Source organism: Prionailurus bengalensis, chromosome A2, assembly GCF_016509475.1.
Source record: "Prionailurus bengalensis isolate Pbe53 chromosome A2, Fcat_Pben_1.1_paternal_pri, whole genome shotgun sequence".
Taxonomy (NCBI): domain Eukaryota; kingdom Metazoa; phylum Chordata; class Mammalia; order Carnivora; family Felidae; genus Prionailurus; species Prionailurus bengalensis.
The window spans coordinates 24,414,822-24,439,189 of NC_057348.1; the positions used below are offsets into that span (position 1 = coordinate 24,414,822).

The following is a 24,368-nucleotide window of genomic DNA, read 5'->3' on the forward strand; positions in this document are numbered from 1 at the left end:
GCAACAAGAACCTGCCTCAGGTCTTCGCTATATGCCCCTCTCCATCTTCAAAACTAGCAACAGAGCACTTTTGCACGTCAAATCCCCTCCTCCATGCTTTGAATTTTTCTGACTTTTCTGTCTCTGACCTCCAGACTCAAATTTATAATGCTCAAGTGATTGGTTCAAGCCCACCCAGATAATCTCCCTTTTGGTTAACTCAAGGTCAATTGAATAGCAATCTTAATTACATCTGCAAATTCCCTTTTGCATAAAATGTAATCTAAACATTGACATAACACCTGGGGAGCCCATGTCATGAGGGCCATCCTAGAATTCTGCCTACTATCCCTATATATTTCATTTGGAATAAAAACAGAGAAGCGTTTTAAAAGAGTCCTTAAACAAAGAATTCTAAAAGAGAAATTTATCCAAATCTGAAGAATTAATTATAATGGGATGTGTGACATTTTAACATGGCATTTCTGATGCAGTCATTTTTATATGGCCTAAAATTAAAATAAAAATAAACTTTCAGCTTATAAAAAGGTTAGGTAGTGTATGCCCCAGACCTCTTCACTATAAACCAGGCACTGTCCTAAATACTTGCTTTTATTTTTTTAACATTTTATAATGAGATAATTGAGATTTCCATGCAGTTGTAAGAAATTATATTAAGAGATACCTTTTACACTTTTTACCCAGTTTCCTCTAATAGTAAAATCTAGCATAACTATAGTACAATATCACAAGCTGGAAATTGATGTTCATACAATCCACTGATCTTATTCAGGTATCACCATTTTTACATGCACTCATTGGTGTGTATGTGTGTCTGTATTTAGTCCTATGCAACTGTATCACATACGTAGATTCATGTGACCACCTCTAAGGTCAGGATACAGAACAATTCTATCCCCCAAAAGATCCCTTGTATTGTCCTTTTATAATTGCTCCCACCTATCTTCTGTCTCTGCCCCCCATCTCTAACCCCTGGCAACCATGAATTTGTCCTCCATTTCTATAACTTTGTCATTTCACAAATGTTACATAAACACAGGAACACAGTACATAACATAACCTTTGCCAGTGTTTTTTTTTTTTTTTTTTCATTCAGTATGATTCTCTGGAAAGTCATCCAAGTTGTTATGTCTATCAATAATTTGTTCTCTTTTATTATTAAGTAGTGGCCCATGATATGGATATACCAGCCTGTTTAACCATTTACCTGTTAAAGGACACTTGGGTTGTTTCTGGTTTGGGGCTATTATAAATAGGAGACTATGAATATTCACATATAAGTTTTTTCTATTAACATAAGTTTTCATTTCTCTGACATAAATGCCATCAGAGTGAAATTTCTGGGTCATGGGACTTGTGATTTTAACTGTGTAAGAAACTGCCAAACTGTTTTCCAAAGTGGCTGTACCATTTTACATTCCCACAAGCAATGTAGGAAACATCTAATTTTTCTACATTCCCACCAACACTTTTGCTGTTGTCATGACTTATTATTTTAGTAATTCCAACAGATGTATAGTGACATCTCATTGTAGTTTTTTTTTTAACATTTATTTATTTTTGAGACAGAGAGAAACAGATCATGAACAAGGGAGGGTCAGAGAGAGAGGGAGACACAGAATCTGAAACAGGCTCCAGGCTCTGAGCTGTCAGCACAGAGACCGAGGCGGGGCTCAAACTCACAGACCGCGAGATCATGACCTGAGCCGAAGTTGGACGCCTAACAGACTGAGCCGCCCAGGCGCCTCTCTCATTGTAGTTTTATTTTGCAGTTCCCCGTGTGGTTAATGACATTGAACACCTCTTCATGTGCATATTTGCCATCTGTACATCCTCTTCAGTAAATATCTGGTCATGTCTTTTGGCTGTTTTCTAATTGGCTTGATTTTGGTTTTGATTTACTGGTGACTTTTCAAAGTTCTTTGGAGAGTATTCCAGATACCAATCCCTTGTAAGATATATGGCTTACAATTATTTTCTCCCAGTCTGTCGCTTATCTTTTCATCCTCTTAACAGGTGTTTCACAGAGCAGAAGGTCCAATTTATAGATCATACTTTTAATGTCAATTCTATGAACTCATTACTTAGCCCTACATTCTGATGATTTTATCCTATAGTTTTTCTAACAAATTTATAGTTTCATGTTTTACATTTTACTTTGAGTTAATTTTTGTATAAGGTGTGAGTTTTAAGTCAATGTTCATTTTTGTTGCCTACAGATGTCCAGTTAATACAACACCATTTGTTCAAAAGCTATTTTTCCTCCATTGAAATGTCTTTGCACCATTGTAAAATATTAATTAGGCATATTTGTGTGGATATATAGCTGGATGCTCTATTCTGTTCCATTGATATGTCACTCCAATAATAGGAGATTGTCTTGATTACAGTAGCTGTAGAGGGTTAATATCACCTTTTTTTAAAAGAATGTTTTAGCTAATCTAGGGCTTGTGCCTTTCCATAAAAAAAATTATAATAAGCCTGTATATGTCAATAAAAACCCTTGGGATTTTGAAAGGAATTTCATTAAACCTATAGCTCAATTTGGGGAAAATTGACACTGTTAATATGCTGAGTTTTTCACACTATGAATACAATACATATCTCAATTTGCTTAGGTCCTCTTTGATTTTTTCATCAACATTTTGTATATTTCAGCATACAGATCCTGTACTTGTTTTGGTAAATTTATTTATAAGTATTTCATTTTCTTTGGAGTTATTACAACTTAAATTCTATTTTTAATTTTACTTTCCACATATTCATTTTAGTATATAGAAATGTAATTAATTTTTGTCTGTTGATCTTGTATCCTGAGATTTTACTGAACTCACTTATTAGTTCTAGGAGCTTTTTTTTTTTTCTTTTTAAAGATACTTTGGGATTTTCTATGTAGACAATCATGTCATTTGGAAAAAAGGGATAGTTTTATTTTTTAATTTTTTCTCTTATCACAGTGGTGAGCACTTCAGAGTACTGTGTTATATAGCAGTAGTAAGAGTAAACATCCTTGCTTTTTACCTGAATTTAGGGGAAATATATTTAATCTTAGTAGTGAAAGATAGATGTTAGCTGTAGGTTTTTTTGTATATGTTCTTTACCTAGCTGAGATGGTTGCCCTCTATTCCTAACTTGCTTAGAGTTTTTAATCATAAATGAGTGCTGTATTTTTAAAAATGCTTTTTCTATGTTAAGTAATATGATCACGTTTTTTTTCTTCTTTGTTCATATGGTAGGTAACAATGATTTTTTTTCAATGATTGATTTTTAAATGTTGAACAAGCCTTGCATACCTGAAATAAATCTCACTTAGTCATGATACATTATTCTTTTTATACATTTTTGTATTTGATTTTCTAATATTTTGTTGAGGGTCTTTTATTTATGTTCATGAGAGACAGTAGTCTGTGACTTTGGTTTAGGGAGTTGGGTGTTTTGGGTTTTTTTTGTATTTTTCTGTTTTGGGTACCAAGGTAAGATTAGTCTCATAAAATTTGTTGAAAACTGTTCTCTCTTCCCTTTTCAGAAATAAATTTAGTATAATTGGTATTAATTCTTTATTTGGTAAAAATCTCCAAGTGAAGCTATCTGGGCCTGGAAATTTCTCTTATAGGAACTTTTAAATTAAAAATTCAATTTATCTCATGGTTATAAGATTATTCAGGTTATTTATTTCATTTTTTTTAAGTTTTGATAGTTTGTGGTTTTTGAGGAATGGGACCTTTTCCGCTAAGATGTCAAATTTAGGAGTAGAAAGTTGTCTATAATATTCCTCTATCAACTTTTTAATGGCGACAGAATCTGTAATGATATCTCTTGCTTCATTTCTGATATTGGTAATTTTCATCTTCTTTTATCTTTGTCAGTGTTGCTGGAGGTTTACCAATTTTACTGATTTTTTTCAAATAAGCAGCTTTTATTGATTTTCTCTGTTATTTCCATGTTTTACATTTTATTGATTTTTGTTCTACTATTATTCCTTCCTTATACTTGGCTTTGGTTTATTTTGTTCTTATTTTTCTGGTTTGTTGAGGTAGAAATTTTGATTATTCATTTGTAACATTTCCTCTTTTCTAATGCAACCATTTAATACTATAAATTTTCCTTTTAGCACTGCTTTAGCTACATCCCACAAATTTTGGTACGTTGTATTTTCATTTTCATTCAGCTATATGTATATTTGTACCTTATGACTTCATCTTTGAGGCGTGAATTATTATTTACTTAGCATCTTTGTTTTTTTAAGATTTTTATTTTTTTAAGTAATCTCTAAACCCAATGTAGGGCTCGAACTCACAACCCTTAGATCAGGAGTCTCCTGCTCTATGGGCTGAGTAAGCCAGGCACCCCTACTTAGCATCTTTGAACCACTGATTACTTGTAGATTCTCATATCCCTCTATTATTGATTTCTAGTTTGACTCTATTATGGTCATACAACACATTATATGAATCCAATTCTTTTAAATATGTTCAGGTTTGTTTTACAACTCTGAATATGATCTATCTTAATGAATGCTACATGCACACTTGAAAAGAATGTATAGTTTGCAGTTGTTGGGTAGAGTGTTTTATAAATGTCATCTAGCTCTTGTTAGTTGATAGAGCTATTCAGTTCATTTAATTTGCTAATTTTCTGTACTTAATTCTATCTACTGCTGATAGTGAAGTGTGGGAGTCCCCAACTATAATTGTGAATTTGTCTATTTCCCTTTTTAGTTCTATCAGTTTTTATTTCATATATTTGTTTGCTGCATACACATTGAGGATCACTATGTCTTCTTGGTGAGTTACTTCTTTTATTATATAATGTCTCCCATTGTTCCCAGTAATTTTCTTTGCTCTTACATCTACTTAATCTGATATTAACATAGTCATTTCTCTTTTTTTAAAAATTAATGTTAATATGATATACCTTTATCTCTTCTTTTCAACCTACAATGTCATTGTGTTTGAAGTAAATTTCTTATAGACAGCATATAATTGTGTCATGGGTTTTTTTTTTTTTTTTTAGTTTGTTTGGAGGAGTGTTGTTTGTTTGTTTGTTTGTTTGTTTGTTTTTGGCTCTACTTGGATAATCTCTTTTAACTGGTATATTCTGACCACTGACATAAAGTAACTATTGCTATGTTAGGGCTTAAGTCTGCTATTTTATTATTTGTTTTCTGTTCATTTCCCCCATTTTCATTCCTCCATTTCTTTCCTTCCTTCCTGAGGGTTACTGCAAATATTTTTAGGATTCCATCTTCACTTATTTATACTATTTTTCAGTATACAGTTTTATATATTTTCTTAACAACTGCTGTATGTGGTACAATTTACTGAAACATGTCATAACCTACTGATATAAATGTTTTGTCACTTCAAGTGAAGTACTAAAATTGCACTTATTTAAGGTTCTTTTATTTTCCTCACTTTTTAAATATAATTGTCTCATTATATCCTCTACATACAGTGAGCACAACAGATATCGCTATAATTTTTGCTTCAACTGTCAAATTTTTTTAAATTATAAGGATGAAGATAGTTTACTATGTTTATCCACATTTTTTCCATTTCACTCTTCTTTCTTCTTTTCTGAAGTTCAAATCCTGCTGTTATCATTTCCTTTCTGTTTAGAGAGAGCTTCTTTTAGCTACTGTTCAACGGTAGATAAGCTAGGGACAAATACTCTTGGTTTTCCTTTTTTCAAAATGCCTTTATTTCCCTCTTTATTCCTGAAGGATAGTTTCACCAGTTAGAGAATTTATGGCTGGCAGGGTTATTTTTGTTTTGTTTTGTTTTGTTTTGTTTTGTTTTTTCTGTATTTGAAAAACATGCCGATTTTGTCTGGACTCCATGGTTTCAGATAAGAAATCCACTATCATTCGAGTTGGTATCCATCCCTCTATAAATGCTGAGTACTTTCTCTCTGGGTGCTCTAAGATCTTTTTTCCTTTTCTTACTTTTTAGAGGCTTAATTGTGACGTGTCAGCATGGATTTCTTTGGGCTTATCCCGTTTGGGGTTCACTCATCTTTTTAAATATGTAGATTTATATCTTTTGCCAAATTTGGGAAGTTTACAGCTATTACTTCTTCAAATATTTATTCAGTCCCATATTCCTTCTCATCTCTTTCTGGGTCTCTGATGAAATCTTAGATCTTTTGTTATTAAATCACAGGTCTCTAGGGTCTGTTCATTTATTTTCCAGTCTAGTTTTCCTCTGTTGTTCAGATTAAGTTGTACTGATCTGTCCTCAAGTTCACAGACTCTATCTTTGGTCATTTCCACTCTACTAAGGAATCCTTCCAGTAAGGCTTTCTATTTTTGTAATTGCTTGTTCAATCTATTTTATAATTGCTTTATATTTTTTGTCATAAAATTCCAATACTTGATTCACCTTAGTGTTGTTATTAGTTGTCTTCTCTCATTCAAATTGTGACTTTTTTGGTTCTTGGTATGAGATGAGTAATAATCTATTTTATCCTGAACATTTGAGTATGTGTTACAAGATTTGTTTTGTTTTGTTTTGCTTTCCTATTTATATTATATCTTAGCAAGCAGTCACCTTGTTTCAGTCTTCATCCTTCTTTATTTTAATCTACTTTCTGTTGGCAGTTCAGGGTTGCAGGGCTCTCCACATCCCAGGCAAGGAGATATGAAGAGCAAGAAGAAACCCCCGGAAACTCATCCTGGTGTTCTTCAATTCGTGAGGCCCCTGGCCAGTCCTTCTTCTTTCCTACATTTCAGAGTCCTTTCATGATTGTCTGTTGCATTATTTCCAGACAATATAAATAAGATGTATTTAGAGAGAAGGAGAAGGGAAATGTGAGTTTATATTATCTTGTCCCAGAGCTGGAAGCCACCAAACACTGTTTAGAAATGGATTGTTGAATTTGCTCTTCAAAACCCCATCATGGATCAAAAATGAAAAAAAGCAAATAAACTTGTTAAGGTGACCCAGACAACTAATGATGAAGGGGCAGTTAACACTCAAACTGTCCAACTCAGGCCCCAGCTCTGTGTCAGCCTCCCCATGGCTACCCCAGGAGCCTTTAGATTAGTAACTCTCAGCCCCCTTCCTGCACTAGGACCCCTTGGGATCTATTCCCACCACAGGATGGAGGGAAGGGAGCCAGAATTTGGCTTCAAACCTGACTCCTCTATTTGAGATTCACTCCCAAGTGGCCTGAAACTACATAGCAAGTAAATTTAAAAAAACTCGAGCCAAAATGCCAAACACAAAGTGAAGAAAGGGATTTGCATGATAACACTAACAGCTACATTTCTTATCATGGAGCTCACACACAGTAGGCCCTCAGTAAATAATTCTGAACTATAACCAAAATGTACCAATCCTTGAAATACTGGATGAAGCTTGGCTCAAATTACCTCCCACTGGAGTGTTCCTGAGAACAACCATATCATGACACCCTGTGGAATATTTGAGATACTGCACTCTGCAAGTTCTAGCAAAGTCCAAATTCAAAGGGGCAGAGGGAAAGCAGGAAAGAAAACAGCTCCCCAAAGTGCATAATCAATATTTAAAGGTCTAGAATGCTTTTTTTTTTTTTTTTACCATCATCAGTCTGACCCCAAAGGATAAGCACTCTAAAAGACAAGTGCCTGCTTCCCATGCTTGGTGCTTATCTGAATTCCAGAGCATTTATATGATTTCCTTTCCTTTAAAACTAATTTTAAAATGTGATCCAAACCCTAACCAAGACAGCATGTTTCCAAATAGTATGGAATTTTGTGTCATTTTTCCTTTAGACATAAAATGAATAGGCAGCAAATTTAAAACATCCCAAATTGTTCTAAAACGGAACATCCTGAAAATGTCCAATGATAAAATGAAAGGCAAGATCCAAGGATTGTCTAGAAATTCTCATGATGTAAAAATATTAATAAGTGATTATTACAGACAAGATCTTCATGGTTTGCTAACCATGGCTAAATCTATTGAGAGGATGGCAGGGTGGCTAAGAGGTCTAGAGCCACCTAAACAGAAAAAACTCCTAATACTCTGCAAATTCATTTCTGCTGAATGTCATAATAGAAAGAAGATTTTACTTTTGTTTAAAAAAAAAAAACCTTGGGGCGCCTGGGTGGCGCAGTTGGTTAAGCGTCCGACTTCAGCCAGGTCACGATCTCGCGGTCCGTGAGTTTGAGCCCCACGTCAGGCTCTGGGCTGATGGCTCAGAGCCTGGAGCCTGTTTCCGATTCTGTGTCTCCCTCTCTCTCTGCCCCTCCCCTGTTCATGCTCTGTCTCTCTCTGTCCCAAAAATAAATAAACGTTGAGAAAAAAAAATTAAAAAAAAAAAAAAAACCTGAAAACCTGTCAAATTTAGAATGCAAAACATTCCAATTTTTAAAATTGTGTACTCCCCAAAATAAAATAAAAAGCAAACTATAAACAATGTAATCATTATATGCAGAAATACATTTGCACACACATTGAACAGGAAATAATTAAGACCTTTTTTTATGATACTAATTTATCTGAAAGTCATAGTCATATATATTTTTTTGATTCAAGTTCAAACTATGTGTATAATTTTCATATTCATGGACTTTTTAATTTATTCAAATAGTAACTGACATCAGAAAAATTGGTCCGCCCCTTGGAATACACAAAACACTAATAGAAACTGGAATTAAAAATGAAATAATGGGACAGAGAGAAAAAAACATTTTATAAAATCTTTAAAGTCTCATGAAAACCATACATAGGTGATTCTGATTTTGAGAAAGATATAACAAATCTTCTGTAGGTTTTCATTTATGCATTTTCTTTTAATACTTACAGATTCATTTTCCACTCTCTGTTCTGAAACTAAATTTTAGTTAGCAAGATACTACCTGCCTTTCATGCTTGTGTTGTTGCTACTTAATTCCTAGGCTGCTATTCAACTGCAACTGACTTTATATTTTAGGTGTATCATCTAATCTTTGGCTATTTAAATAATGAATATTTTAGTAATTAAAAATTGTCATTAAGATCACTAAAAAAAAAAAAAATCATTAAACTCTTTGGGATAAAAGTCTTTTCCTGTCCACACACTGTCAATAAACAAAGTACTAATCTTGTCACTTTTTTGGCCACTGTCTCAGGAATGCTTCTTAAGTACTCAAAGGATTAAATTAAATCTCACCTGCAGACAGGCTTTTGAAATCAGTGGAAAACCTAGTTCTCAAAGGAAAAATACTTTCATCATCTTGAGTTAAAACTAATGATTGTGTCCTCTGGAATTTGCAAGAAAATATCAGCATCAAAGAAAACAATTTACTTCATGAGAGTTTGTTCTTCAAGACTCTGTCTAAAATAATTATTGAAGAGAGAATTCATTTTAGGAAATATTTTTTCAAGGTCATTCTAAAAGAGTCATAAAATTGTGTCACCTAAATTATCTCAAGTTGATGTCTTTTCACAATTATGACTGTCTTGCTGGGGTTTTAGGAAGTTTTTTTTTTTAAGAATTATTTTATTTACAGTCCTTGTTTTGAGTTCCAAATTTGGCTTATGGTCTTTTGTTTTTTTAAGGGATTATATAATTTTATGAGCTAAATATTTGAAACCTGCATGCAGGGAATAAAAAGAAAAGATTTATTTAAGTTTACAAATTAAATAATAGAAGAAACTGAATCTGAGATTAAAAATATGCATGCACTTGGGAAAAAATGACAGCACTCTCTACCTAGTAACTTGAGAAACTATTTTCCAACTTAAAGTATTCTAAGCTCTTTCATTTAATTTAAGAAATACTTAATAGGATAAAATACTCACATTGCAGAAAATTTCTTCCTAAGAAGAGGTAGCGTTTCAAAATGTTCCCCACCATGTTGTTATAAGAGTCACTGGTGGGGGGGGGGGGGGGGGCAGGATTAGGACACAGTTCATTTTTGGACTGTTGCATCTACTTCCTAAATAAACAAATGCTGGCTCTTTCTCTCCAAATCAAATGCAAACCCAGAGGAAGGACAAGGAGATGAACCACTAGACTGAAAAATAGAAACATTATGTCAAAGCACCCTACATCATTATTTGCAGACAATTTATTTTGTTATTGCTTAGTATCCTTCATGCTAAATGTTCTGTCCCCTATAGCAAATGTTCCATTTCAAAAACATAGTAACATGTGCTGGAAAGAGAAACCACCAAAGCAATAGTTGTGGTGGCTAGAGAATATATTTATGGTAGATTAGAAAAATGAACATTAATCTAAAGCTCAGTATGTATGAATCATACTATCGATATAATTTGTAAAATATCCTAACAGTATATCACAATTATTTTTTAGTTGGAATAAAAGCTTTGTGAAACAGAGATTAACGTGCTGTCTCTAAAATGGGTCTATGTTACATACAAGCACTAAAGGCAAGATTTGTAAATTCACTTTTTATTCTCTTCTTAGAAACAGCACAAAGTATAAACAAATAACATTTCTTCAATTAGGTACATGAGCATGACCTGTTGGACGATCATTCTGTAACTGAGTGTTTTTTCCTTTGATTTTTACAATTGATTCTTTAAAAAATGTGCTTTATCTGTACATGGCAAGAGCTGCCCCACCCTAAACCTTCCAGAGATCAGTCTTAAATGGCCCCGGCAGAACCTCTTAGATAGGTCTTGCCTTCCCCCCTATCCCCTCCACTTTAGGTGTATCTCTTTAGGGACATAATCTCACATGTCATTCTAACTATAGTCACAGTATCCTGTTTGAGCTTCACAAACATTATACAGTAATTCTGAGCATCTTTAACATTTATCTCAAATATGTGGGGAGCTAATCCTGAAAGGATCTCTGGAAATGAAGAGTTTTCATGAAGCTAAGACAAAATCCCTTCTCAAGAATTTTTTTGTGACATAATGAGTTATGTTCTTCCCTGGACCAAAGGGATGGGTGGACAAAAAGCCCACCAGAATGTAATTCAGCAACCTGTGAGAGATACCAGCATCCTAATGATTTGCACAATAAATACAGTCAACGGTCCAAAAGGGATCAACCATTCCTATCACTCATTATGTTGTAATGAATCTTTCTCATATCTGCAAAAATGCACTCAACTGTTAAAATATAAAAATTATCCAAAATAGTGTGGCTTCCGACTTGGCCACATAAAAGAATCAGCTGAGTAGCTGAGAATGCAGATTCCTGGGCTCCAGGACCAGAGGTGCTGACTCATTAGGTGCAGAGGGAGGTTGGGTCCACATATTTAGGTCCACATATTTAACAAGGACTGCAGGTCACTTTGATCAAATAGTCCATGGATCAGAGTTTTAAGAAATACTGGCAATGAAACATTTTTACATCAAGCTGAGTAGAGAAATTAATTTCTCCCTCAATCATCATCTTCTTCGTCATCAAAAAAAATCTGGAAATATTTTCCCTTAGTTTCTCATAACTGAAGTTATTTTTCATAAGCCTGAGAATTTAAAAAGCACCCCCAGAACATGGATCAAGGTAGAGGCTGGGGCGGGAGGGAGGGACCACTTTCCTTGTACCTTCCTTCTCACGAATAGCTTATATGTATGTCAGTGGTGTTTGCATTTGGCAGCATCATCTTCTATGAGAAAGCAAGGGCCTAGAAAGATCCAATCTCCCTATAAGTCTCTCTAAATGGGAAGTCACCAGTTACTTATGACAAAACTTATCCATTGCCTATCTTCACTTGGAACACATAAGACGTTGAAGATAAGACAAAGAGGCTGAAGATATAAGAAGCACCCATAAAAATAACAGGACGTGGTAAATGCTAATGGACAGAGTACAGCATAAAAGAAACAGATTCTGTATATTCTCTTCCTCTCAAGTTGCTGGTAAAATAACTTCATGAGATCTTAAATGTGTCAGGAGAAAAGAAGCACAAAAAGATTATGCCTGTGATTTAAACCCTGGGGCTGGAGAGATGAGCTGAAATGGTTAAGCAAGGCTTTCATTTTTTTCTTTTCTAAGTTTAACTTTGTTCATTCCTTCCAGCAGTAACCATCTGCATTTGAGAGGTCTGATTCCAGCACATGGAGAATTTACAAAATAAAATAATGACGCAGGCCCCAGATTCACTCAGCTAATGGAAAGAAGTCCATCTTCTGCAAAGTGTCAAAAATTCAATGTCATCTGCTAGCCTGACACTAAAGAAAATGCAAACCCGCTTCTTTTCCCAATTAGATTCAGGGTTCCTTAAACCTTCCTGGGAGGCTAGTCTTGTTCTGAAATCATATATTTTGAAGAAGCAGTCTGTTTTTGTTTATGCACTTTTGTTTCCTATTAAGATCTAGAATGTGTTTTGTGCTTTTATTGTCCAAGGCAGCTTCCCCTTGTGTAATTTCTGAATCTCACAGATCGATGTTTCAAGATGGCCATCGACAACTTCTATCCTTTGTTAATGAACTCTTCTGGTCCCTTAATACCATTGGAAGCTTTCCTTAATCATAGAACACGTCTGGGGTAAGTGATTCACATTCAGATGTATCCAAAGGTACCACACAGATCACTGCAAAATCCCCAGGAAAAGTATATTAAGATGCAAGGAGCTGCTGCAAGGAAGCAAGGGATCTTTCCAGAGGAAAATGGATCAGAGTTCACGAGTCAGATACTTTACCAGTAATTAGTGAATTAGTGTAGCATGAACCAACTGTGAAACCAAATGCAGCACGTAAAACACATAGCATCTTTAAATAAGCCCTTAGAATAAAATCAAGAGGAAAACTGGGAAATATTTGAAGTGTTACACCCTGGGAAAGGTACATGGAATTGCTGGTAGGTCCATTCCAAGGTGGCTTACATACTTACAAGTGCTTTTTTAAGAAGAAGATAGCTGTAACTTCTAAAAACTAAAAGCAATTTGCCCTCATGCTTAAATTTCCACAGGCTCTCCCCTAAGGCTTACTCTTTTCCATGATTCAGTAATTGCTGGCAAGAGGGGCCACTTGCACCTCAAAATAAGGGGCAAGTGGCTAATTATTTCTGTACAGGCCCATCTGCAGACTCAATCAGTTGCAGATGTAGAATTGTACCCAAAAAAAAAGCAGCAGCTTCTATACCATAGGGCCCTAGATGGAGCAGAACTCCGAGACAGGCAACACAGTAACCCAGTGATTCATAGGGTGCTTCTCTACTTAGTCCCCCAAATGGGCTGTCTTGGTGATCTTCCTTAGGACAAACGAACAAGAACAGTCAAAACAATAGGATTAAGTATATGTCGGTGACATTCTGATGAGCAAGTCAAACCAACTCTCGATACTTATCTTGATGTAAGTATGAAGGCTTAGATTGCTTCAGTGTTTTGCTAGCTCTGCCTCAGTCTTCTTTTCACTCCAGAAGGAAAGAACAAGAAGGAAACACTATGCAGAGGGAGGCCTCCCATGCCAGGTGCTGTGTTTGTTGATTGAACCTTCATGATGACCCTATGATTTGGTAACAATGATCCCTATTTCACAGACAAGAAAAACTATCACATTTCTACTAGATGGAAAAGTAGGACTTGAACCTAGATGTGTCAGATTCTAAACACTGTCCTTTTTTTTTAAACCATAGTCATATAGCTACTACTTTAATATTTATTGTTTTAATATTTAATGTAGATTGGACACAGCAGCTCAAGAATAGCTCTTCTGTAATCATTTATTCCTGACTGGTCTGACTACATACTATTAACACTTCCCTTTGCCCACCTCCCACAGGTACAGTCCCAGGAAAGATCTAACAGTTACAAGACAATGCACAGTAAATTGTTCACTAATAAGAAGATCAAGGCATCTTTTTTCCTGATATGTCTATGTATATACATATATATACATACACACATATATCATATACATATATATACTTTTTAAATTTATATTTTTATATGTTTTAGTTTATCCAGTATTAAGCTAATATTTGTATGCCAGATACCCTTACAGACCTGGCAAAGAAGCCAAACAAGCTCCTAGCCCCCACAAGGGTTTATGTACATAAAAGGAGGAAGTCAATACACCAGTCAACAAATGCTCATAAAACACAGTAACTTCAGACAGAAGTACAAAGTATATGAAAAAACTAAATCAGATCAGGAAACAGAAAATGGTGGAAGTTAGAACAGCGTTATGTCAGATGTGGTGCTTAAGAACACTTCTTGGAGGCAGTGACATCTGACCAGAGACATGAATGCTATGAAGAACCAAATGGGGAGAACTACAGTACAAAGGCCCTGAGGTCAGAAAAAGACAGGGGAGTTCAGGAACAGCAAGAAGGCTTCACAAAGCAACAGACAGCATCATACTGCCTGGTAATAAAGCTTTTTACCTCCAAAGAGATTAAAATATGATTAAAATCTCTATAAAAGCTGAGGCAGTCACCCATTCTTTTGTTATTTACTTATTCACCCACTGATTTGACAGAGAATTATTGGGTGTCTACTACAGGAGGGATGCCTAGTTAGATGGTTTACAGAGGTATGTTCCCTAGCATGAGACTCCCAACCTAGGGGTCAATTCACCAATAGCACATCAGAACAGACTCCACAGAGAGAGAAGAGAAGAAAAACCTCATGCCTGAAGACCCAAACAGAACCTTCCCCCAAATTCAGAGAGTACCAAGGTGAACTCAGTTTTAGATTGGGCAATCCTCCAGGGTTAAGCTGATTAAGTGATATTCAGTCTTATATACTCTGGTTGGGATACAGGAACATACCCTTGAACCTCAGAGAAGCTGGGGTTCTATTTCTAGGGGCACTACAAGGTTTCTACCAATGTTGAATGAGTGGAGGAAGTATATGCAGTCATAAGACCTTGTGTAATACAGAAAACTGGAGAGTTTCCCTACACTCTGGAGTCATATCACATATGGCAGGATAGAAAGGCCCAGAGAAGCTGGAATTCCCCCAGTTAGCTGAGCATTCCAAGCCTCAGTGTTCTACTTTCTATAGCTAGAATGATAATCATGTTTCCCCAAACATCTTCATTTACTCAACAGATACTAGCTGAGTGCTAGGTACCCACTAGATATTGGGACAAAGCAATGAACAACACAGCTCCTGTCTTCAAGGATCTTATAAGGGAGAAGACCCAGAAATAAACAGGGAATTACAAAGGAGTGTGATGTTATGAGTAAGTACAGAGCCAGCATGGCACTTAGGAAGAGTCCTGCTCATTCTATGGGTCAAGGAAAATGTCCTCTGAGGAGGAGAAAGTGTGCAGAAAGAGGCAAGAGAGAGCAACGTTTTGTTCTAGGATCTGGAAGTAGCTCCAAATGGCTACAGGAGAGAGTGAAGGGGGCAAAAGTGGGACAGAGGAGGCCCAAATTACAAGGGATTGTGAGAATACTAAGGACCATTATCCTGAGGGTAACGGGAGCCTTTAAAGTTTGGAGCATGGGAACAGCATGACTCGACTTGTGTCTGATGAAGATGATGCTGGCTGCTATGGGTGAATGTAGAGGAGAGCAGGGTGAAAGCAGCAAGGGCAGGCAGCTCCCACAGCCATGCAAGCAAGATGACTGATGGGGCACCCATATGACAGCAACTGGACAACTTCAACAGGTGAATGGGCAGACAACTGCAGTTCATCCACACAATGGAATACTACTTGGCTATAAAAAGTGATGAACTACTGGTGCCCACAACTGCACAAATGAACCTCAAACGTCAAGTGAAAGAAGCCATGCCCAAAGAATAGAGAAGTATGATTCTACTTACATGAGACTGTGAAAAACGCAAAATTACAAGGACAAAACAACAGATCAATGGGTTGCAGGGGCTAAGGCTCACTTGCAAACGGGCACCAGGGACTTTCACAGGATGATGAAACTGTTGTATATCTTAATTACAGTGGTGGTCACATGACTATACGCATTTTTTTAAATTATTTTTAAGACTTTATTTTTTTAAGAGTAGATTTAGGTTCAGAGAAAAATTGAAGGGAAGGTACAGAGATTTCCCATATATACCCTGCACTGAAGCATGCACCGCTTCCCCATCATCAATATCACTCACCATACATGTGTTACAACCGATGAATCTACACTAACACATCATTATCACCCAAAAATCCATAGTCAACTCTTAGTGTTGTACATTCTATGGGTTTGGACAAATATATAATGATGTATATCTACCAGTATAGTATCACAGTTTATTTTCACTGCCCTAAAAATCCTCTGTGTTCTGCCTATTCATCCCTCTCTCCACCCCAACCCTGGCAACCACTGGTTCTTTTTCTGTCTCCATATTTTTGCTCTAGGCATTTTTTAAAATGCATGGTTGTACACCACCTATGTATGCCCAAGAGGACAATTTTACCATATATAAATCACATAATATATTTTTAAATGACTAGACTGGTAAAAAGTGATTACATATCTAAAGGTTTGAACCACTAAAACTCGAATAAGAGGCAGAGCCCATGGCCTCCATGAGATGTTTCTGCATAACACCCTCAGTCTGAAACACTCTCCAATTGGGTTTGGGATCTCCAGGGGATGAGGATAGAAGAAGCCTGCTGGTTGATTGTTGAGGTTCCTTTGTCTCAGATTCACATGCAAAAAGAGGTGGGAAAGTGTTAGGATCAAGTGTGAAAACATGTATGCCTATAAGACCCTACCATGACTACCACCAACTGGCCCTGCCTAACTCCCCAGCCTCCTTTCAACCCTGCCTCACTGAAGCTCTTGAACTGATAAGCTCCCTCACCTCCACACTCTCTATCTTGGCAAACAGTTTGTCTTTTTTCCCCTTCCCCTGAAATGGCACAGGTTTCCCTGAGACCTTCCCATCCCTGCAAGGGAGTGAGCCCCTTCCCCCACCCAGCTTCTACTCTTCTGCTCTCTGCACCTGTACTTTTTCATGACACTCCCTGCAACTACAGTCAGGTCATTAAGTCCCTAATTACAGCCTGACTCTTATTTACTGTCATTTTCCACCGAGGATCCCTGGGGTCAGGGACCCTATCTTTCTCATCTCCTCCTATGTCCCTAGTCTCTAGTACAGAATAGGCCTCAATACATGTGTTAAATAAATTTCAATAAATTGCTCATTAAAAATATAAGATATTTTGGAACATCTTCTTGATTCTTCTAAATGAGTAGTTAATAGGGAAAGCAGGTGAGAAACTTATATAAGGCCTCTTTCCCCTCATTTCCCCTCATTTACAGAGAGAAGAAAGCCTCTTTCCTCTCATTTCCCCAATGCATGCAGCTGAAGTACTCAAGATAAGATACATGCAGGCAGGACCTATTTACTGTTCAGAATGAGGCACTTTCCTAGGCTGTAGGCTTCATGGGAACTTTGCTCTGCTTGCTCTGAAATGAATGCAATTCATGATTCGTAGATTCAATAAGAGGCCCAGGAATAATTTTCCAATGCCCTGTTGGAACTCAGATAAGTGCTAGAATGAAGCAGATTAAGATGGTTTCAACAATTCCATTATAAACCCCTATTTTCAGGGACTTGCATGATAAGCCAGAAACTTAATTCTAAGCTGAAACTTACCATATAATGATGGACTGTCTTCACAGATATTTTTTTAAATAAACGGAGAAAGAGAGAGAGTCCAACCTTTAGCCACTTGTAAGTTACTGGATTGCCATAAAAAGAAAAACTGAAAAGCAGTTTCCGTGTTTCTTTAAAACATTCTTATAGAGAGGAAAAGTCTTTGTTTTCAACATTAATCTTGAGGACCAGTCATTAGAGATGAGACCACTGCACAAACATGGGAAATGTTTTTTATGGGAAAGTTGACTCAGGCAAAAAAGGGTGTCGACTTCCATCACCACAGTGCACTGGGCAGCCATTTGAAAAAACAGGACAAATTTAACCTGGTCACATTTATTTGTCAGACTTAGTGTCCCAAGATGTAGGAAACAGCAACTACTGCTGTTCTCTAGACACAATAAATTGAGCATAAACTATGCTCTCTAAGGTCTCTAAAGGCCCCAGAGAGAAAACCAGACTTTGAGAAATGTGGGCAGTACATGCACTGTCCATTTTGCTTAAAAGAAAGTATAAATAACAGCCACACAATTCTAGCAATGTGCCCTTAGCCCAGACTGTAAAATCCCAGCATGTCTCCAATGAAGTTCAGAGGCACCACTATTATGGGTGCCCTATGGATAGTTTAACAATCACTACAAACTTGTTCACTCTGTACAAAGCTACAGATTGCTTTCAGCCAGAAAAAGAAAAGGAGCTTGAAACGATGTGGCCATGTGGATTCTGTTCTCAATCCACTATAGACATTAAATTAGAGACATTAAATAAAGAGCCAGTATTACGGAAAAAGGCAGTACAGTAAAGTGCAGGGTCAGCAAACTCTGGCCCGCAGGCCAGTTTCCAGCCCACCACCTGTTTTTGTAAACAAAATTTACTGAAACCCAGCCATGTCCATTTGTGTACATAATGTCTATACCTGCTTTACTGCTTTGTTACAAATAGCAGAATTGAGGAGTTGCAATAGAGACCATCTGGCCCTTTAAAAATACTTGATGACTCCTGATGAAGTGGATAAGAGATTAGAACTCTGCATGACCTTAGGCAGTTAACTAATCTCTTTGAGCCTTGGGTTCATCAACTCTACAACGGGATAAAAATTATAATACCTATCCCATAGGGTAATTATGGTAGCTACAGAAGTTAATGCATTTATAGAAAGCTAGGAGGGAAATGGGATTTTAAGAGCTGGCACCTGAATTTCACTTGGGGATAAAACTGACCTTGCTTAGGGAATTAGGAAATATTACACAGTCCTTTTCATACAGGAAAGACAAGGGGTTGGAGGTGTGGTCTGTAGGGAGGCAGAGGAGCACACAATGACCTGAACTCAGCTATACTCAAGTGAGCTGGGGTGAAAGTGTAAAGGAAGATAAGGTGGGCCAGGGAGAGAAATAGGCAGGAGACAGGGCAAGCTGCTGAAATAAGGAGACAAAGGTAACCAGTCAAAAACTCCACAGGATGAGGCAACACAAACTTCGCAAAGAATCAGGAAGCCTGGTGCTCCATTTTCTCAAGTATGGCCTAATGTGACCTACTCTCCCACCTTAAAGTTTCAGGAAGGGCTGCTCACCCACCACACACCTTGTGTGAGTGGTAAAAGTAGAAATTAAGCCAGGGGCAGAGTGGGGAATGGAAGAGGTGCTGTGTTCAATGATGGGGTACACAGAACAACAAGACCTACTAGGGGAAGGAGGTATAGGCCAGTTCAGCAGTGTAACAAGGGTGGAAACTCACAACTGAAGGGTATCCTGAGAACAGGAGGCTGTGAGGGACAGTGAGGGACAGCCCCCTTTAGGGGGATGGGCTTCTTACTGGATGTGGAATTGGACAAGTAAGCTATATTTACTCATCTCAAAGGACAGGGTGACCTTGGATGGTTCCTGAATTACACACATTAGGAACTTAGCACGGAAGCTGCCACATAAAACACTTCCTGATCTTTCATATGTCCTTGCCAATATAATTACTGTCTTTGGTACTATTTACTGGGAGTCAGAAAACGTGATTCCCATTGCTTTTCTAACTCATGATCTCAAACTATTTAACTACTTCTAGGCCTCAGCTTCCTTGTCTAGAAAATTAGGCATAATAGCCACCCTGATGACCCCACAGGGTTACTGAAGAGCTCAAGCGGCACACGTGCCCCATGAACACTGTAAAGCCCCATCCCAGTGTAATGTGGCATCATTAAGAAATAGTTGACTTTTTGGCAAAACATTAACCAATCTAACCCCTTAAAACCAAAACTTCAAAGATCCTGAAGCAGTTTACATTTTCTCCCCTCTTAATTCTAGGCAATAAAACTGGTGACTACCTCAGAGCTGCATTAGGAGATAGGAAGAGGTAGACAGGCCAACTGCAGCTCATGGTCCTTCTTTTCCAATAGGCTGAGACCATTCATTTGAAAGTGTGCCTTTAAACCATCTTGAACTTTCTTTCATGTTCCTACTTGAACTTGTATCAATTGTATGGCAATAATTATATCCACTTGGTTTTTAGCATTAAGGTCACACTCCTTTGGGAAACAGATGAGAATAAGATAAAGTCATCTTTACACAAAGATGTGTACAATATCTGCATCCTGACCCAGGGCTGTAGGGCTATTTCTTTAGGGAATGTCAAGTAGTGCTTCAAGAAAAATAGCAGGACTATGCCCACACATGGCCCAAAGTGATGACCCTGCTTTGAATTGAAATACATTGCTGAACAGGGGAAAGTGACTTCAAGGGTTTGAAAAGAAAAATTCAAGAAAAACTCATTTCAAACCACTGCAGCCAACTCTATTTTGAGATAACAAATGAGTGAAGCCCTGACATGGATCACAGTGGGTGAACAATAATATTGAATAAATGACTGAATAAATGCCATTCATATATCCATTATCTCATTTCACACTCATCACAATCCAATGGGGGAAGAAAGTGTTTTATCAAGGACAAAACTGAGGCTTAAAACAGTAAAATAACTGGACCAAGTCCACACAGCTAGTAAGTAAGTCACTGGTTCAACATACCATTTATCGATAAAAACACAGCCCAGTTGGGGCGCCTAGGTGGCTCAGTTGGTTAAGCGGCCAACTTTAGCTCAGGTCATGAGCTTGCAGTTCACGAGTTCAAGCTCTGCATCAGGCTCTGTGCTGAGAGTACAGAGTCTGGAGCCTGCTTGAGATTCTGTGTCTCCCTCTCTCTCTGCCCCTCCCCTGTTCTCTCTAGCTCTCTCAAAAATAAACATTAAAACATTAAAACAAACAAAACACAGTCCGGCTCCTTTGGAACAATGGTTAAAATCAAGTGATTCTGCCAATACAATACCCAGCAAGCAAGCAGGAAAACATGGGTGCAATAACATAATAAAAGGCCTGTTTTCAAGATGCTCCCATTTTTATTAAGTCATTCAAAATTGCCCTCATGCTTAGCATATATACTTCTACAGTGAAAAGCAATTAAGATCTGACGTGAGCCAAATGCTGGTCTTCAGAGGTTCACAGCCCTCGTGGCAGTGTGATGTAATCCAATACTCCAACGCAGTGGCTCCGAAAGACAATGCTAGTGTTGAGTTACAAAATTCGTTACCTCGAGCGGGTGAGACACAAGCCCTCTGTGTATAAGCTATCAAAGCCCCACTGAACAAACTGAAATGCCGAACACAGCAACCTGGGCCCCTTTAACTCAACATCTGCTCAACAGTTTGCCTCTCCACCAGCCAGCAAAGGTAATGTGATATGGCCTGCCTGCTATAAAGCCTGGGTAGGCTGACAGAACAACCCGAGCTGGTGCACTGTAGACGGGATGGCAGTGTTCTTTGATGGGAAGGGCAGACATGGGGAGAAAAGGCATGGGTTGCCTTCAAGTTTCAGAGATTTTTCTCTCCCAGCAGAATAGCATATGAAGCCAGTCATTGCCCTCCCTTCCAAGGAGCGATATCACTTTTTTTCAGACAATAAAATTCATGGAAAGTGAAATGGTTTGATTATCTTTAGCACCAGTAAATTTTATCGTAATCCATGGCCAAATATATTTATGTCTGGCTCTGATATACAACCTTAGCTTCTATTGTTCACAGGAAATTTGACTTAAAAGACATTAGTCATCAAGTCTGCCCCAAAGAGCTCAAGCAGTACTCTTCCTACTAGAATGTCCTGCACAAGAAGCGAGATGGACAGACTGCAGAGGTAATGGAGGCTGACTTCCAAATCTCCCACTCTCCAGGGGCCCATCAGCCCCATCATTAGAACACGACTCAGCTGTAGAGTCTTCTTACTTTTACAGTGAATTCATTCCATCTCCACCTCCTGGCCCAACCTGCTCTGAGTCTCTTTTCTCTCTACTTGCACTTATCCCTGTGTTGAGAGTTGCCATGTTGTGGTTGGTACTATCTGTCCATATTTCGACAGCAATGACAAACAGGGATGGATCCAGATTTTGTGGGGGCTGAATTGACTGGGAGTAGGGGAGGCTCTTTTTAAAAACATACAGAAATATCTTAATTTTCTAAAATTAACAAAACATATAAAAATGAGAACATACTTCCAGGGCTTTGGAAGAGACTTGCAGAAGGAAGAGGGCATGAACTTGAATCATTAGTAATAATGCATGCCTACTGAGCAATGTCCAGAAAACCCTCAGATCATCCTGCCTTGTCAGGCCAAGACAATGTCATGTCTGTGACAATCTATTTGTCATGTGACAATCTTTCCTTCACCTGGAGTCAAACTCTTTTGAAAAACCTGTCTGTAAAGGACACAAGGTTTGGTCTGATCCATTCCTAAGAGATAATTTATATCTGTTCCCATAAGGCGAGGAAAGGATGACATGAAACACCATTAGGTCTCTACAGCTTTCTCAATGTCATAAAGGAACGCTTGCTATGAATTTGTGATGTTTCTCTTGGGAAACAGGAGAAACCTACTTCTTCATGCCTCAAACAAGAAAAGAAGAATTACAACTCAGTGGCCCCAATGTCAACTATCTCAGATAGAAGAGAAAGATGCAAATCAACAGCACTGACCAGGTCATGTCCTTGAAGCTGACCTGGAATAAATCTGTGCACTTGGGCTACATCAGCACATAAAACATAAAACATAAAAATCCCTGCCACTGTGGAGCTTAGATTCCAGCGAAGGGATAAATGACAATAAACACAATAATAATTAAATGATAAGATTATATCGATAGGTAAATTATTACGGGTAAAAAAGAATAAGTGGAACAAAGTAAGAAGGATAAAGACTTCTGGGATAGGGGCAAGCCGGCTGCACTGTTGTATAAGGGAGTTGGGCAGCCTCATCAAGGTGACAATACAGGAAACACTTGGAGCTGGTGAGGAAGCCTCCCTTCTAATCCATAAAGTACCTAACACTCAGTAAAGGAGCTGCTTAATAAGTATTAGCTGCTATTATAAAATAATACTTACAAGATGATAACAACGACAAAACCTTCTTGGTCTTACTCCCAGGGGGTCTGATAAAGCCACAGAAGTAAACAAAATTAAAAATTTATTGCTTTTCTTTGCATTACGCTCACACTAAACTCCTCTCTAAATAATTGATTTCTAGTTATCAGATATCCTCAAAGTGAGGGTAAAATCAACATCATTTTCAGAGAAATTCTTATAAAACAGATCATCAATTCAGGTTACAATTTCTGTATTAAGATACCCTGGACTTGATAATTAGCTGCCCTTCAGTTATAATTCCCAATACCAAGACATACTCTATAAAGTGGTAACTATCCGGAGACCTATTCTGAACCCACCCCTCTCCTTCATACCCTAGGAGACACATACCCTTGAAAGACAGATGTACAGACATATTACAGGTGTCCACAATTATTTTTACCTATGGACTTTCAAGGACTGGCTCTTGGGAAAGTTGTGAAGTTGGAAAAACTTTACCTCCTGATTCACAACTTTGCTATTGCTCACCATACCACCCCCCAGGTATCTGGTATCCAGCATGTCCCTAACAACTCTGCCAACCCTAATCACCTCTCTGTAGTAGCAAAGCCACTCAGTCCTCTGACTTAACGTGATGGTCAACTTTATGTGTCAATTTGGCAAGGTCACAATGTCCAGATATTGGGTCAAACAGTATTCTAGATGTTTCTGTGAGAGTGTTTTGGATGAAATTTATATGTCAGTCAGTGGTCTTTGGCAAAAGCAGATTGCTCTCATAATGTGGGTGTACCTCACCCAATCAGCTGAAGGAAGGCCTGAATTGAACAAAATGCTAATCTCCCCCAAGCAAGAGAAGATTCTCCAGCAGACTGCTTTCAGATTTTATCTGCGACATCAGCTCTTCCTAGTTCAACAGCAGATTGCCCCGCACTCAAACTGAAATTCCTCCCTGAGGTTCTAGACTGCCACCTCTTCCATGAGATTTTGGACTTGCCGAGCCTCCAGTCACATGAGGTGATTCCTTAAAATCTGTCTCTCTCTCTTTCTCTCTGTCTCTGTCTCTCTCATGTGTGTGTGTGTGTGTGTGTGTGTGTGTGTGTGTGTGTGTGTAAACACACACATCCTATTGGTTCTGTTTCTCTGAAGAATCCCAACTAATATTCTTGGTCTTTCCTTCCCCACACAGACATTTGGGTCCGGGGCTTTCCTACCCTGATCTGGAGAAAATAGTTTCCTAAATAATAGAAAACTATTGTTTAGATCATACCCTTTAACATTATCTGATACTAGTCTTTCACTGTCTTTGAGCGATTTTGCAACATGGTAAATTATAGATAACTCACAGCAATAAAAATAATTCTTGTTTATCATCATACAATTCTGACCTGAGCAATTGAAGTTTTTTGACTCACCTCCATATTTGGGGAAAACCAGTTTTATCACCATTTGCAAATCCATTTCAGTATTTCTGATCTACAAATATTTCTGCTCTCCAGGTTCTCTCTCCAGTTCTAATATCTGAATG

General features: G+C 37.7%; 1 protein-coding gene across 13 annotated transcripts in view; it reads right to left on the bottom strand.

Moving 5' to 3' along the window:
- The window catches only part of ERC2 (ELKS/RAB6-interacting/CAST family member 2), a 923,107-nt gene that overhangs the window by 498,935 nt on the left and 399,804 nt on the right, over window positions 1-24,368 (bottom strand). The gene's annotated exons all lie outside the window — the stretch shown is intronic.